Genomic DNA, 15,775 nt, shown 5'->3' with positions numbered 1-15,775 from the left:
AATGCCTTGCGGCACGGTCCTGTGAGACGTAGTCTCGTGTGACTCTAGCGGTCTCGCGAGATCGCTATAGCAACGCGAGACTATGTCATCACAGGTCTCGCAAGGCATCGCTGGGAACGTTGAGGCCCGGGATGGCAGCGCGGGACGCCGGAAGGTAAATATATCCCGATTTTTTTTAAATTTTTTTTAGCATTTTAACATTCTATCTTTTTCCTATTGATGCCGCATAGGCGGCCTCAATAGTAAAAACCTGGTCACACTTGTCAAACACTATGTTTGACGAGTGTGACCAACCTGTCAATCACTTTCCAAGCGATGCTACAAATCGCTTGGAAAGTGCTTGAATATCGCACACGAAAATCGCGGCAAAATCGCGATCACAATCGCGGTAAAATCGCGGTGAAATCGCGCGGGAAAAAAGCGCGCGATTTCTGGGAAGGAGTCCGGTTTTTGGTGTGCGTTTTAACACGCAACGTGGGCACATAGCCTTAAAGTTCAACAATGTAATATATACGGAAGATTTAAAGAGGTATTCCTATCTCCAAGATCCGACCTCAATAAGTAGTAGGTGTAATAATAATATTAGCAAATACCTCCAATTAGAAATGTAGTGTAGTTCTTCTGATTCACTATGTCGCTTACACTATGTGCAGGGCATTGCAGTAGCTTAAGTATCCATGGTTACGACCACTCATATAGTGACAGTTAGTTGTTTGTGGTCATAACCATGGATACCTAAGCTACAGCAATGCCCTGCACATGAGGAAAGTGGGTCACCCTTCCAGGGCCGTGGGTTACTCGGTACCGGGCCCGATGAGCCTCAATGGGAGATGTCACGGCAGCCGGGACCCGGCCCGTGGCCCTGGGCTCCCACTGTAAAAAGGGGAAAGTTTATAAGTGATTCGTGGCGCCACCTGTGGTGTTCGGCAAAGTAGATGTAAGCCGACGCTGCAGACAGATCCTCTGGGACAGATGGTGTGGTGCAGCAGTGATGTTATAGCCCTCCACAGGCAGGGCTGTAGTCCCAGGGCAGAGTAAAGTAGGTAGTAGGTAAAGTGACACTTAGATGGTGTAGTGTCGGGCGCAAGGGATGTAGCCATGCTGGCGTGTTGGCGCAGGAATAAGTGGAGGACACCAGGGCATGTAGTTCCAAAGCTTTACTCACAGTCTGTTGTGCCTACAGGTGCCCGCCTCAGTGCTGTGTCCTCCAGGTCAGGAGCTCAGCCAACTTCCAGGCAAGATGAAGTACTCCCTTCCAACACTCCGCCAACATATGTGTCTTTTCTGAACGTCTCCTCTTATAGCGCCTTTGAGTGAAGTACTCCCAGTATTGAGTTACACTGGAGCTCTTCCTGTCAGATGTTCCTATGAACTCTACTTGTATGGCAGACAGCTGTAGCCTGCTTCGGGGACTCCTTACTACCTAGTCCCGGCTCACTATCGTTGCTGTTGTGCCCCCAAGTCTTGTGTGGGAATAAAGTGGTCACTACTTCTATTCCTCTGGTGTCTGCTGCAGGACCATTAGTATCCATACAACCTCGGGGACCGGACCCCGGCCTAGCGCTTAGACCTTGGGAAGGGTTCTCTCTTCCAACCCTGATCCTTAGTCCTCCTATTCTCCTTGCGTTCCGTACTAATCCTTCTTTCCCAATGGAGAATCAAGCTTCCTTTCTCTGCCCCTTTCCTGTGCCAGCAGACCCAGATCACTGTGGCCTGCTGCAGCACTTCCTTCTTCCATCCCTCTCCCGGGGATCTTCCCTGTCTCACTCTCTGTCCTTCTACATCCTCACTCACTGACTGAATGAAAGACTGACTGACTCAACTCTTCCCTCTCTTTTTTGTGAACTAAACTCCACCCACCTCCCAGCACGTTTTGTGTTCCAAGCAGGGAGCCACCAATGGGTGCTTTGCTACACTCCAAGCAGGGAGCCACCGAAGGTGCTTTGCTACACTACTTTGTGGTGTGGGGTGCAGGTGTTGGACCGTGGTCAGGTGTCTCCACCTTACCTGGCTGGTGAGGTACCACACCTCAGGAGAAGGTGCAGTACCTCTGTGGCGACTGAACCCTCAGGGACGCCACAAAAGCAACATAGCGAATCAGAAGAACTATACTACATTTCTAATTGAAGGTACTGTATTTGCTAATACTGTTATTATTACTCCTACTACATATAGGGATAAGCTCTTGGAGATGGGAATACCCATTTAACTTTATGTAATATTATTTGTTTGAGAATAATGTGATACTCATACCCGTGTATAAAAAAAAGAAGCGTGCTTGTACATTACTGTTGACTGGTGCCCTTTAAGCAGCTGTCCTTTTGCCTTATTCCTGAAACAAACTTCAAATGCCACAATGCAGCAGAAGCTGCCACATCAGAGGCACTCCACCTTTCCACTCAAGCATAAACTTCTCATCTGATTATAAACCTCTGTTAATGTATTGTATTTTGTAATATGCTTCAAATAAAAGACAAGGAAAGTGTCTGGAAAAATTAGTAGGAGAGAACAGAAAATGAGAGCTAGCTAGTCACCGATGCCAAGTTCTCAGCGTGAGTGTGCATTCCTTGCCCAGCATGAAAATCAAGGGCACTTTTTATTTTTTAAAGGGTTAAAAATTTTGTAATATTATGTACGTCTCTTGTAGGAATTATACGACTTGCCTTGTACAAACCTGTTACCTCTCTTGTAAGAAGTTCTTGGCAGCTTAGAATGTGATCACGGAACACTATTGTAATTAGTACAAGTATACTGTTTAAATTGCCTTCTAGTGGCCCTTCAGATCATATGTAGTGACTCTCAGGATTTAGTTGTTTTGTAGCCTTGATATCACCTCAGCCGTGCCTCTTGCTTGTAACACAAATTGTGTATTCTCAGTTATTTGTTCAGACATTCTTACCTCAAGGGGTTGTCCACTACTACTAGGACAACCCCTTCTCATTCCTCCTTTTTGGCCCTGTTAAAATAAAAACAACTATACTCACCTCAGGTGCCAGTGCCATTCCAGCAGTGTCGGCACTTGCATTCCCGTGGCTCACATGAGTTTGTCAATGGCGTCATCGTCGATGCCTTCAGACAAATCATACGTCAAGAGGAAGTCAGTGAGCTGTGGCGGCCCTGAATTCCTCTTGATGTTCAATATGTCCAAGGATGTGGACAGTGACGCCAGCAGTGATTGGGCGCAGGGCTCGTGTGACATGGCTACCTCCTGTGAGCCCTGGGAATACGAGTGCTGACAACTCTGGAACGCCGCTGGCACCGGAAGTGAGTATAGATCTTTTCAATGGGCAAACATTCAGATTGAGAATGGGTTGTCCTAGTGGTAGATAACCTCTTTCCTGGTATTTTTTTAAAGGGAACCTGTTATGTCCAAGAGCAATATTTACCTGCAGATATAGGGTTAATATGGAGCATTAAAGTCACGTTAGGCTGGATTCTCACATCCGTGTGAAATATCTGAGCGCTGTCTGATCTTTTTCCCCGGACATTACCCATAGACTCTCACAGATAAATTCATACATTTGTAAAAATGATGGATCCGAAAATGAGATCTGTGGAACTCAGAACATGTCCTACGTAAGAAGATAATACCAAAAATGTCATTTTTATAAGAGCCTAAGGATATGGCCGCATATATGGAGCTAAGCTAATATATCCAAAAATTAGGCACTAAATCGATTCATAAAATATTGATCACTTTAATATATAATTGAAAAATCACAAAACAAACATGATATAAAAGGTTATGGGAGGGGAAAAGGCGGGATGGGAAAGATTAAAATAATGAAAATGAGGGGAGAGGGATGCGTGCGCCGATAACAATGCAACTGATAAGTGCAAGCATTAAACACCAACAGTATATTCATTACATTCATTAATAAATAAATTGAATATACTTAAGTGCTTGTGCTGTATTTGTAAGCACTGAATTTACAGTACGAAGATTTCATAGTCGAACCAAATCTAAAATGTATAAAACACATGCAATTCATAAATTACTCAAAAGAAAGCGCATTGAAATAATAAATATAGATGAGCTATATATAAATATATATACCGGTGACTATGATATATAAATATCAGGCATGCTTAATCCCACGTAAAATATCCGGCCTGTGCATATACAGTATGTTGCCCACACATGCTACATGCGAGAGATTGAAGTTGCGAGGTTACTGGGTAGTGGACACTTCCATGACAACTAAATGCTCTAATAGACGAAACCCTTTAAATCACAGCCACATGGGCATTACTTTTCCCTGTCCTGATCAGAACAGGAAGAGGAGGAAGAATGAGATCAGCCTGGATAGGTTGACTGTTCAGTTTTCAGTTAAAAAAGTATAGGACTCAAACCTGAAGAGGTTATTGACTTCAATATACCCGGTATTAAATACCACCTTCACTACCCTTGGACGCCAGGGATTCTGTTATCGATTTTTTTTTTCACCACCTTAGACTATCAAGGATGTTTTTACTAAACATTTCCCTACTCTAGAGCACCAGGGATTTGTTATTAAAGGGGTTGTCTGGTCCAGAATGATAAGTCTGCAATTACTCTGTGTGACTGCAGACTTATGAATCCCCCAGCGTATGCACTGTGAGCTGCAGGGATTTGCCAGTTTATGAGCCGGGACTGGCTGGTACGTATGCTTTATACATACTGTCATCCAAAACACAACTAGTGGGAGCGGCCTCACTTCATACACTTGGGTTGATCAAGGAAGAGCCCAGTAGTCGTCCATGCTTACAAGACAGCCGTGTCACCAGACGGGACGCCGTCTCGCTTTATATAAGTGCATGGAGCAGGGCTGTGCCCACTGGATGAGCTCTGCCCGGGAGTATGCATAATGCATATGTACCCGCCAGTCCCGGCTCAGAAACTGGTGATTCCCCACTGCACACAGTGCATATGCTGGAGAGATTCACAAGTCTGCAATCGAACAGGATGACTGCAGACTTCTCATTTTGGACTGGAGAACCCCTTTATCACCTTCAGTGCGATAGACCAGCAGGGCTGCTGATATTAACTTGAAACCCACTTCTGGCCATATAAACTCCCTTAACATTCTGTATTAACCTTTCATTCTCTAACCTAAGTAGATGAATTTTCATTATTTCTAGAGGTCAAAGTATTCCAGTTTAATAGGGACCCAGGAAATTTGCTCTGCACATCTTCATTACCTACAGGGAAAATTTCTAAATGACCCTTTAACTCCAGATGGAAAAGGTAGGGGAACTCAAAATGTCATTCCAGAGCATCCAGAAATACTATGGTATTGTAAGATGCCCAAGCGAGGTAGTCGTGGGCGAGCTTTTGTCCATACTCGCCTTAACATCCTACAGACAATTGGGGGTCCTGGCAGGGTGTTAGTGTTGACAAGGCCTTGTGCCCGTGTAGGCCGCCGGTAGCCGATGGTATTGTCTGGCCAGGACGATAAAGTGGTCACACTGATGACATCAGTTCCATTTTTTCACGTACATGTTTAAACACAGATATGTGAATGAGACCTTAGAAAGCACATAATTCTAAAGCATTATACAGCAGAAACAAAATCTATTAGGAATACCAGCATCTTTGCAAATACCAGTCTGAACACTCTTTGGCGCCATCTTCTGCTAGAAGGGGAGTTAAAAAACAGATGTTTTTTTTCCCCTTTAAGTATTTATTGTCACTGTGCTCTTAGATGAATTAAACATTTAAATGCAATTAGCAAACACAGACGTCTCCCCATATTTGCATGTTAGTGTTATTAAAAATGTAATTAGTAATTAGAAATGATTCATAACTAAGCAGAAGGTTGCTACATAACATATTACCAGGCTGCGTTTAGGCTTTCGGGCCACTATTTGTCTTCAACACGCGACTTTGTCAGAAATGTGTCAGCCCACTATTTGCCAGGTGTTTGGAAGGCCATCTGCAGACATATGTAAATTTTTTTTTTTGTTTGTGCATCCTGCAACATTGGCACAAGCACGATTTGTAAAGTACGGTGTTATTCGGGGACCGAATTGCACACATGTGACAGCTGCTCGTATTTGATTTATTCTCAATTTTAATTCCGTTGTACTAAATAATAGCCATAAACCACGTTGCCTCTTTGAACTTCTTGTACAGCCCTCATGCCTTTTTTAGTATGCAAATGTCTGACTACTAATTCTATTCATTAGCTTTTTCAAGAGGTGTACTAGCAATAAGTGCTTTTATATCTGTCCTTTAGCCCTAAGCCTTTGCTACTTGTGTCACTAAATGCTTGTGTCAAAATGTGCATTCACATATTGAAAGAGTAAGAATGTTGACACTTTGTGTTGTACTTACTAATACATATTGTGATATTGTGATTAGATTGTTATTACACTGTTTTTAAAAAAAATTTGCAAAAATTCTTAAATTTGGAAAAGTTCAAGGAAAATGAATGAGTGGTTGTAAACATTGAGGCTTCATGTATGAAGACAAGAGTAGTCAAAAGTAAAGCAATAGCAGATAATAATTTCATTTTGAAGAGAACCTGTCATCAGGATCAGGCATGATAAAGGCATGTGTGGCGCCTCTGAGGGTTCAGTCGCCACAGAGGTACTACACCTCACCCAGAGGTGTGGTACTCCACTCTCAGGTAAGGAGGGAGCACCACCCAGCACTCTAACACCTGCACCCAACACACACTATAGCAGCAGGGCACCCTGGACGTACTCTGAGAGAGGATGGTCTCATCCCTGGCTGGGCAGTATAGGGTGTTGGGAGTTGGGTGGAGAAGGTAGGGAAAGGGGAGGAGCTTAGAGAGCAGGACAGAACAGTTCAGAGAGTGGAAGGAAAGTGGAGAGATGTGTAGTGGAGCAGCTCACTGTCAGAAGGAGCAGCAGAAAGTAAACCAGATTGAAGGAAGCTCCCAGAAGAGGGAAGAGGTCCTAGGGGCACAGATAATGAACATTCCATCCATGGGGCCCGATCCATTATTGGAGGGACCAGGTTGCAGTGGGGTACCGGCCCCCGAGCCTAGTGAAGAAATCATCAGACTCAGCTAGCAAGCCGGAGGCAGAGGCACCTGTAGGTGCTCCAGCCACAAGTCATAGATATCTTCGCCAAAAAGGCAGCCATAAGGGAGCATGAGGACGCAGAGAGGACGTCACCCGACAAGATCTGCGGCTGTTGGCTTGGGACACTGACTGTGAGGTGTTCGGCAGGAGAGGCGGAAAGCCAGCACAATGAGATGGCCAGGAGAGGTACATACTGAAATGAGTCCTGGAAAGGTGCATCCTTATCTACCTAGGAATTTGCTGGACCACGGACCCGAAGGACAAAGCATCCGGCTGGTGTTTGTGGACTGGAGAACTGTGAGTAAAGCTTTAGAAACTGCACCCAGTTGTTTCATCTGAATTCTTCCTGCATCACCTACTAACTCTGCTACATCTATCATCACCAAATGCAACATTTTTTCTATCACAACTGCCCTGGGACAAAGCTCTGCCTGTTGAGAGCTGTACCAACTCTGCTGCATTACCATCAGTTCCAGAGAATCTGCTCTGCAGTGCTGGTCACCTCTGACCAGAAACCACAGGTGGCGTCACGAACACTTTTATTATAAACTTTATAAACTTCATCTCCCTTGTAAAAATCCCTTTAATTGGATGCCCAGGGCCACGGACCAGGTCACTGCCGCTGTAACACTTCCCCTTTAAGAAAGGGACCTCCCCACTGCCCTGGCGGGCAATCCACATGGCCATAAAGGCAATGTTCTTCTGATTTACCTTCAGTGTGGAAATCCACAGCCTGGTTGATCTTTAATAATCATGGGTGTGGCGCGCCCCAGGGGACGTGGGATACTCGGTACCAGGCCAGTCGTCTTAAGGGGATGTGTCACAGTGGCAGTGACCCGGTCCATGGCCCCAGGCGGTCATGTAAAATGGGTGTAATTAGATGAGAATAGAGTTTGTATGAAATTGTGGCACCACCTGTGATTTCTGGTCAGTGGTGACCAGCGCTGCAGTTTTGCTTCTCTGGGACAGATGTTATGATGTAGCAGAGTTGGTGAAGCTCTCCACAGACAGAGCTGTAGTCCCAGGGCAATTGAGATGAGTCTGTAGGTGGGGAGGCAGTGCAGAGTGGAGGATGTAGCAGTGCTGAGTGAGAGGCGCAGAAACAAGGTAGATGACACAATTGCATGTAGTTCCAAGGGCTTTATATTTACAATTCTGGCATGCACAGATGCCTGCTTCAGTGCTGCGTTCTCCAGGTGAAGGGTCCAGACAACTTCCAGATAAGATGAAGTACACCCTTCCAGGACTCCCGGTCAGTATGTACCTTTCCTGGCCGTCTCCACACAATATGCTACTTTCCACTTTCCTTCCTTTCCAGCACTTCACAATTATCGTTCCAGGCCAGCAGCTGCGAATCCTGTCAGACAAAGCATACCCTTCCGCTTCTGTGATCCTATATAGCTGCCTTTTCAGTCGGAATAACTGTGGTGGGGCTATGGTCCATAAAGTAACCAAAGCTATCGGCTTGCTAGTAGCGCCTTGAAGTAAGCTAGGGGCCATGGGGCCGTGACCCTTTGAGACCAGTTTCTACCTCCACCTGACGTCAGTCAGCGTGGATAAGGGACCCATGGGGAGTATGCTCCAGCCGTGTCCCAGAAGAACCTTCTTTCCTCTTAGGGAGCTTTATTTATAATCCAATCTGTCCAGCAGTCTCCAATCGTAGGAGCTGCTCCAGACACGTCCTTCTCCTTCCCTCCCTCTGAGGGAACTTCACCTAACTTCCTATCCTTCTCCTGCTCTCCAACTACGCTCTGCCCACCTCCCAGCACTCTTCGTGTTCCAAGCAGGGGCCATAAAGGGTGCTCTGCTACACTACTGGTATGTGTGGGATGGAATGTGGTCGGGTGTCTCCACCTTACCTGGTTGTCGGATACCACACCTCTGGGTGAGGTGCAGCATCTCTGTGGCGACTGGACCCTCAGGGGCGCCACAGGTGCAATAAGCTGTTCGTGCCTCCTGGCAGGACTGTGGGTAGGGTCTTCATCTCTGCCTGGGCCCTTCCACTGCTTCTGGTGTTCATATCTTCATACTGATTCAAATTTCGAGCCGCCGTCGTCCTAATTGCTGACATTTATCTTGCAGTGGGCTTCAGGAAAATTGTGCCAAAATCGACTCGTCATTGAGCCAAGATCTCAATCTGTGCATGGGCTGCCACCATTGTACTGAAGCCCGCCGTAGAGATGAATGTGTGCAAGAGCTATCTGCAGTTAGGGCGGCCTGAAATTTCGGCAGTGAAGGTACCTAGTAAATCAGTAGCACATGTGTCACATGGATGGGTAAAATGATTCTTCTTTACCCCTACCCACTATGTGCCATTATAATACTGGTATTCGGGCAGCATTGCCTGGATAGGACTGCTAACGAATATATAGTTACTCTATTTTCACCAACAATTTCTATTTTAATCATAGAATTGTAATAGCAATTTTCCTCCAAGAAATGTTCTCATGGGGGATACAATATCCATTAATGTAATAAAAAAGTGAAAACAATTAATATAATGTATTGCATTATCTCTTCATTCCTACAGCAAATGAATGCAGATGTTGCTGATCTTTCTGTCAACTTAATATCTGTACAATTCCAAGAATTGACAAACCTTTAGAAATTTGCCTATTTGTCACGTCTGAAGGTTGAAAAAAATCAATATTTCTTGATCTATTGATATATTTCTATGACAGGCCATTCTAGAGTCACACATTGCAAAATGGTATGAGCCTCACATTTATTTTTGTTCTTCTGTTGGGGTTTGACCTTAATCATACAGGCACAGATGCATGACCTGGTTATGCATTAAAGCATTGGGTCAGAAAATCCATAAGGTGAAATTGCAGAGACATGATTCATAAGAACATTGGATGCTGCTAAGTTGTTGACTAAGTGATCTATGCTAATGGCTACAGACAAAAACACCTGGGGACCTTTATGTCTTAAGTGAATATCTCACCCATGTAATTTTATCAATACACCACAAAACACACACGAGTCCAAAAAAATCTAAAAATCATGCTAATATTTAAAGTAAAACATTCTTGGAATTTCTCAGTAATCCATTGGTTGATGCTTCACCATTTAGACTTTTAGGCAATGGGTAATTGACATACCCTAAAAGTATATGGTTAGAGAACTAAGAATTATACAAAATTTTGAACATGACTAGGCAATTAATAATAATAATAATAATAATAATAATCTTTAATTATACAGTGCCAACATATTCCGCAGCGCTTTACAGTTTAACAGTTTCAAAACACAAGTCATAAGTAACAACATTAACAATACAATAATTAAAGCGAAATAAGACGACCCTGCTCATGAGAGCTTACAATCTACAATGAGGTGGGGGAGATACAAAGTACAGGTGTGCATTTACAGTGATGTATTTACAATGAAGGTCCAGCCATCTTGAGGGAGTGAGGGATGGATGGAGATAGTGAATGGGCTACACCCGCACACTTACACATAGAATGACTTTGATTAGTGAACGTGATAGGCCGCTTTGAACAAATGTGTTTTGAGGGAGCGCCTGAAACTATGCAAATTGTGGATAGTCCTGATTTCTTGGGGTAGAGCATTCCAGAGGATAGGAGCAGCACGGGAGAAGTCTTGGAGTCGGGAGTGGGAGGTATGGATTAGTGCAGAGGTTAGTCGAAAGTCGTTTGCAGAGCGCAGCGGTCGGTTAGGCCGATGGACAGAAATGAGGGAGGAGATGTAGGGGGGTGCTGCACTGTGGAGAGCTTTGTGGGTGAGAACAAGTACTTTGGCTGCCCATTCATTAAAGAATCCAATTCAATGTAAGGAATGGCGAAGAGCGGACACGTCCGAGTACCGATTAGACAGATAGATGACCCTGGCTGCTGCATTAAGTATGGACTGGAGAGGGGATAGTCGAGTGACGGGGAGGCCAATTAATAGAGCGTTGCAGTAATCCAGGCGGGAGTGGATCAATGCTACAGTGAGGGTTTTAGTTGTTTCCATGGTGAGAAAAGAGCAGATTCTAGAGATGTTCTTTAGGTGTAAGTGGCAAGAGCGGTCAAGAGATTGTATATAGGATGTGAAGGAGAGATTGGTGTCAAACATAACACCCAGACAGCGTGCCTGCTGCCGGGGTGTTATTGTGGTACCACCCACGGAGAGAGAAATGTCAGATTTAGGCTGTGTGCCCACGATGCGATTTTTAAGCGTTTTTGCCGCGATTTTCGGCGCGAAAACGCTGCGAAAATGTTTAAAAATCTTGTACAGAATGCACCCCATGCATTCCTATGGCATTCCACACATGCTGTGCTAATGCTGCGCTTTTTTCCGCGGCGGAATCACATCGCGGAAAAAATCGCAGCATGCTCATTCTTTTGTGCGGAATCGCAAAGAATTGCCGTGATTCCGCACCCATAGGAATGCATGAGAATCGCTGACTTCCCGCATGTGGCTATGCCCACCATGCGCGAAGTTAAGCGTCTCATGTGCGTTTGGTACCCACGGTGTGGAGGAGAGGAGACTGTCCTCCAGGCCTTGGGTACCATACCCCTGTAAAAAAAAGAATAAAAAATAAAAAATCAGGGTATATTTACCTTCCAACGTCACGTGCAGCCTTCCCGGGCCTCAGCGTTCCCAGTAATGCCTCGTGGCAAGGTCCTGTGATGACGTAGTCTCGCGTGACTCTAGCGGTCTCGTGAGATCGCTATAGCAACGCGAGACCAACGTCATCACAGATCTCGCAAGGCATCGCTGGGAACGGGAGCGTCGCTGAGACTGCGCGGGACGTTGGAAGGTAAATATACCCCGATTTTTTATTTTTTAATTATTTTTTACATTCTATCTTTTACTATTGAGGCCGCATAGGCGGCCTCAATAGTAAAAACCTGGTCACACTTGTCAAACACTATGTTTGTCGAGCGTGACCAACCTGTCAATCACATTCTAAGCGATGCTTCAAATCGCTTGGAAAGTGCTTGAATATCGCACGCGAAAATCGCGGCAAAATCGCGAACATAATCACGGTAAAATCGCGCGGAAAAAGACGCGCTATTTCTGGGAAGGAGTCCGGTTTTCAGTGTCCGGATTTAAACGCAACGTGGGCACATAGCCTTAGGGAGGTTAGTAGACGGCGGGAGCAGAAGAAGTTCAGTTTTGGAGAGGTTAGGTTTCAGATAGAGAGTGGACATGATGTTGGAGACTGCGGACAGTCACTGGCGTTCTGTAGTACAGCGGGGCCCGGGGGTAAGGTCTATGCATTTGCAATTACTGTGCATTTACTATGAAATTTTTGCAAATTTATTAAAAAAGAAAAACTGAAATATCACTTGGTCATAAGTATTCAGACCCTTTGATCAGACACTCATATATACAGTAAGTCACATGCTGTCCATTTTCTTGTGATCCTCCTTACATTTTTTGGCCAAATTTTGTGCTAAGCATCTCATGTGTTTTTCCTAAATTTAAGAAGCTATTATGCTATTCACACTTCATGTATTTCACATAGACATGCCTTAATGCAATTGAGTGCAACCATTTCCTCATTTTGATATGTAAGCTGTTCTTTGGTATGCACTTGTTCAGACTAGTTCTAGATGTGCCATCAGTTTTCTGTTATTTGTATGCTAAATTTCTGACTGAGCACTCCGCCCTTCACTTTGCTGTGGTTTTAATTACATCCAATCACATTTGGTTCTGACCTTCCCATAAATATAGGCTTTACCAAGTTATTAGCCAGAGGTAAGTGTTCACACTAGGCAGTTAGGTCAGGGACCCATTCGATCATGAGATTATCTTGACGTTGGTAAATGGACTCACATTTTTTGGCCAAATTTTGTGCTAAGCATCTCATGTGTTTTTCCTAAATTTCAAAAGTCATTACGCTATTCACACTTCATGTATTTCACATTGACATGCTTTAATGCAATTAAGTGCAACCATTTCCTCATTTTGATATGAAATATCACATGGTCATAATTATTCAGACCCATTGAGTAGAAGCACCCTTTTGAGCTAGTACAGCCATGAGTCTTCTTGGGAATTATGCAACAAGTTTTTCACACCTGGATTTAGGAATCCTCTGCCATTCTTCCTTTCAGATCCTCTCCAGTTCCTTCAGGTTGGATGGTGAACGTTGGAGGACAGCCATTTTCAAGTCTCTCCAGAGATGCTCAATCCGGTTTAGGTCAGGGCTCTGGCTGGGCCAGTCAAGATAGTCACAGAGTTGTCCTGAAGCCATGTGGTATTTTAGCTGTGTGCTTAGGGTCATTGTCTTGTTGGAAGGTGAACCTTCGGCCAAGTCTGACGTCCAGAGCACTCTAGAAGAGGTTTTCATCCAGGATATCTCTGTACTTGGCCGCATTTATGTTTCCTTCAATTGCAACATTAATGAGAAAAAAAAATATTTTTTTTGAATTTACCAAATGGCTGCAATGAAACAAAGAATGAAAAATTTAAAAGGGTCTGAATACTTTCCGCACCCACTGTATACACTACCGTTCAAAAGTTTAGGGTCACTAAGAAATTTCTTTATTTTTGAAAGAAAAGCACAGTTTTTTTTCCAATGAAGCTAACATTAAATGATTCAGAAACAGACTCTTTACATTGTTAATGTGGTAAATGACTATTCTAGCTGCAAACGTCTGATTTGTAATGCAATATCTTCATAGATGTATAGAGGCCCGTTTCCAACAACCATCACTCCAGTGTTCTTATAGTACTTTGTGTTTGCTAACTGTGTAAGAAGGCTAATGGATGGTTAGAATACCCTTGAAAACCCTTGTGCAAGTATGTTAGCACAGCTGAAAACAGTTTGGCTGATTAGAGAAGCTGTAAACCTGACCTTCCTTTGAGCTAGTTGAGAATCTGGAGCATTACATTTGTTGGCTCCATTAAACTCTCAAAATGGCCAGAAAAAAAGAACTTTCATGTGAAACTCGACAGTCTATTCTTGTTCTTAGAAATGAAGGCTATTCCATGCGAGAAATTGACAAGAAACTGAAGATTTCCTACAACGGTATGTACTACTCCCTTCAGAGGAGAGCACAAACAGGCTCTAACCAGAAAAAGAAAGAGAAGTGGGAGGCCCCGCTGTACAACTGAGCAACAAGACAAGTACATTAGAGTCTGTAGTTTGAGAAATCGACGCCTCACAGGTCCTCAACCGACAGCTTCATTAACTAGTACAGGCAAAACGCCAGTGTCAACGTCTACAGTGAAGAGGCGACTCAGGGATGCTGGCCTTCAGGGCAGAATGGCAAAGAAAAAGCCATATCTGAGACTGGCTAATAAAAGGAAAAGATTAATATGGGCAAAAGAACACAGATATTGGACAGAGGAAGATTGGAAAAAAGTGTTATGGACAGACGACTCCAAGTTTGAGGTGTTTGGATCACACAGAAGAACATTTGTGAGACGCAGAACAACTGAAAAGATCCTGGAAGAGCGCCTGACCCCATCTGTCAAGCATGGTGGAGGTAATGTGATGGTCTGGGGTTGCTTGGTGCTGGTAAGGTGGGAGATTTGTACAATGTAAAAGTGATTTTGAATAAGGAAGGCTATCACTCCATTTTGTAATGTCATGCCATACCATGTGGATAGCGCTTGATTGCAACCAATTTCATCCTACAACAGGACAATGACCCAAAGCACACCTCCAAATTATGCAAGAACTATTTAGGTAAGAAGCTGTCAGCTGGTATTCTATCTGTAATGGAGTGGCCAGTGCAGTCACCAGATCTCAACCACATTGAGCTGTTGTTGGAGCAGCTTGACCGTATGGTTCGCAAAAAGTGCCCATCAAGCCAAACCAACTTGTGTGAGGGGCTTCTGGAAGCATGGAGTGAAATTTCTCCAGAATACCTCAGCAAATTAACTGCTAGAATGCCAAAGGTATGCAATGCTGTAATTGCTGCAAAGGGAGCATTCTTTGACGAAAGCAAAGTTTGAAGGATAAAATTATCATTTCAAATAAAATCTTTTTTTTCAAACCTTGTCAATGTCTGGACTAGATTTCAAATTCATTTGGCAACTCATTTGATTAATAAAAGTATGAGTTTTCATGGAAAACACAATTGTCTGGGTGAGCCCAAACTTTTGAACGGTAGTGTATGTGTGCATATATATATATACCGTGTATATATATATATACATACTGTATATATATATATATAGAATAGTTATCTATTAGGATAGCTGATGAGTATTTTTTTAACCCTTTAACCATCGCAACTCACCCAATAGAACATCAAAAAAATTACAGAAAAATGCCAATCAAACCACACCAAATCACAATACCAATTCTGTACAGGATGCAGCAACCCCCCGTGATAAAGTGGGGGAGCACAGGTGCAAAACACAGATGAAACAGAAATGAAAGTGTCATGAGGATGAATTTAGGATTAGTAATAAGCGAGTATACTCATTGCTTGGGTTTTCCCTAGCATGCTCGGATGTCCTCCGAGTATTTTGGCGTGCTCGGAGATTTAGTTTGTGTTGACGCAGCTGCATGATTTGCGGCTGCTGGACAGGCTGAATACATGTGGGGAATGCCTGTTAGGGAATCCCCACATGTATTCAGGCTGTCTAGCAGCCGCAAATCATTCAGCTGCTTCAACACAAACTAAATCTCCGAGCATGCCAAAATACTCGGACACCTGAGCATGCTTGGGAAAACCCGAGCAATGAGTATACTCACTTATCACTATTTAGGATGTTTCCATGGTACTTACATACATATACCACAGACATATCATGCTAGCCATGCCCCAAG

Source organism: Dendrobates tinctorius, unplaced genomic scaffold (genome assembly GCF_039654945.1).
Source record: "Dendrobates tinctorius isolate UK_male_01 unplaced genomic scaffold, ASM3965494v1 ptg000070l, whole genome shotgun sequence".
NCBI classification, from domain to species: Eukaryota; Metazoa; Chordata; class Amphibia; order Anura; family Dendrobatidae; genus Dendrobates; species Dendrobates tinctorius.
Note: the sequence above shows the minus strand (reverse complement) of the source record.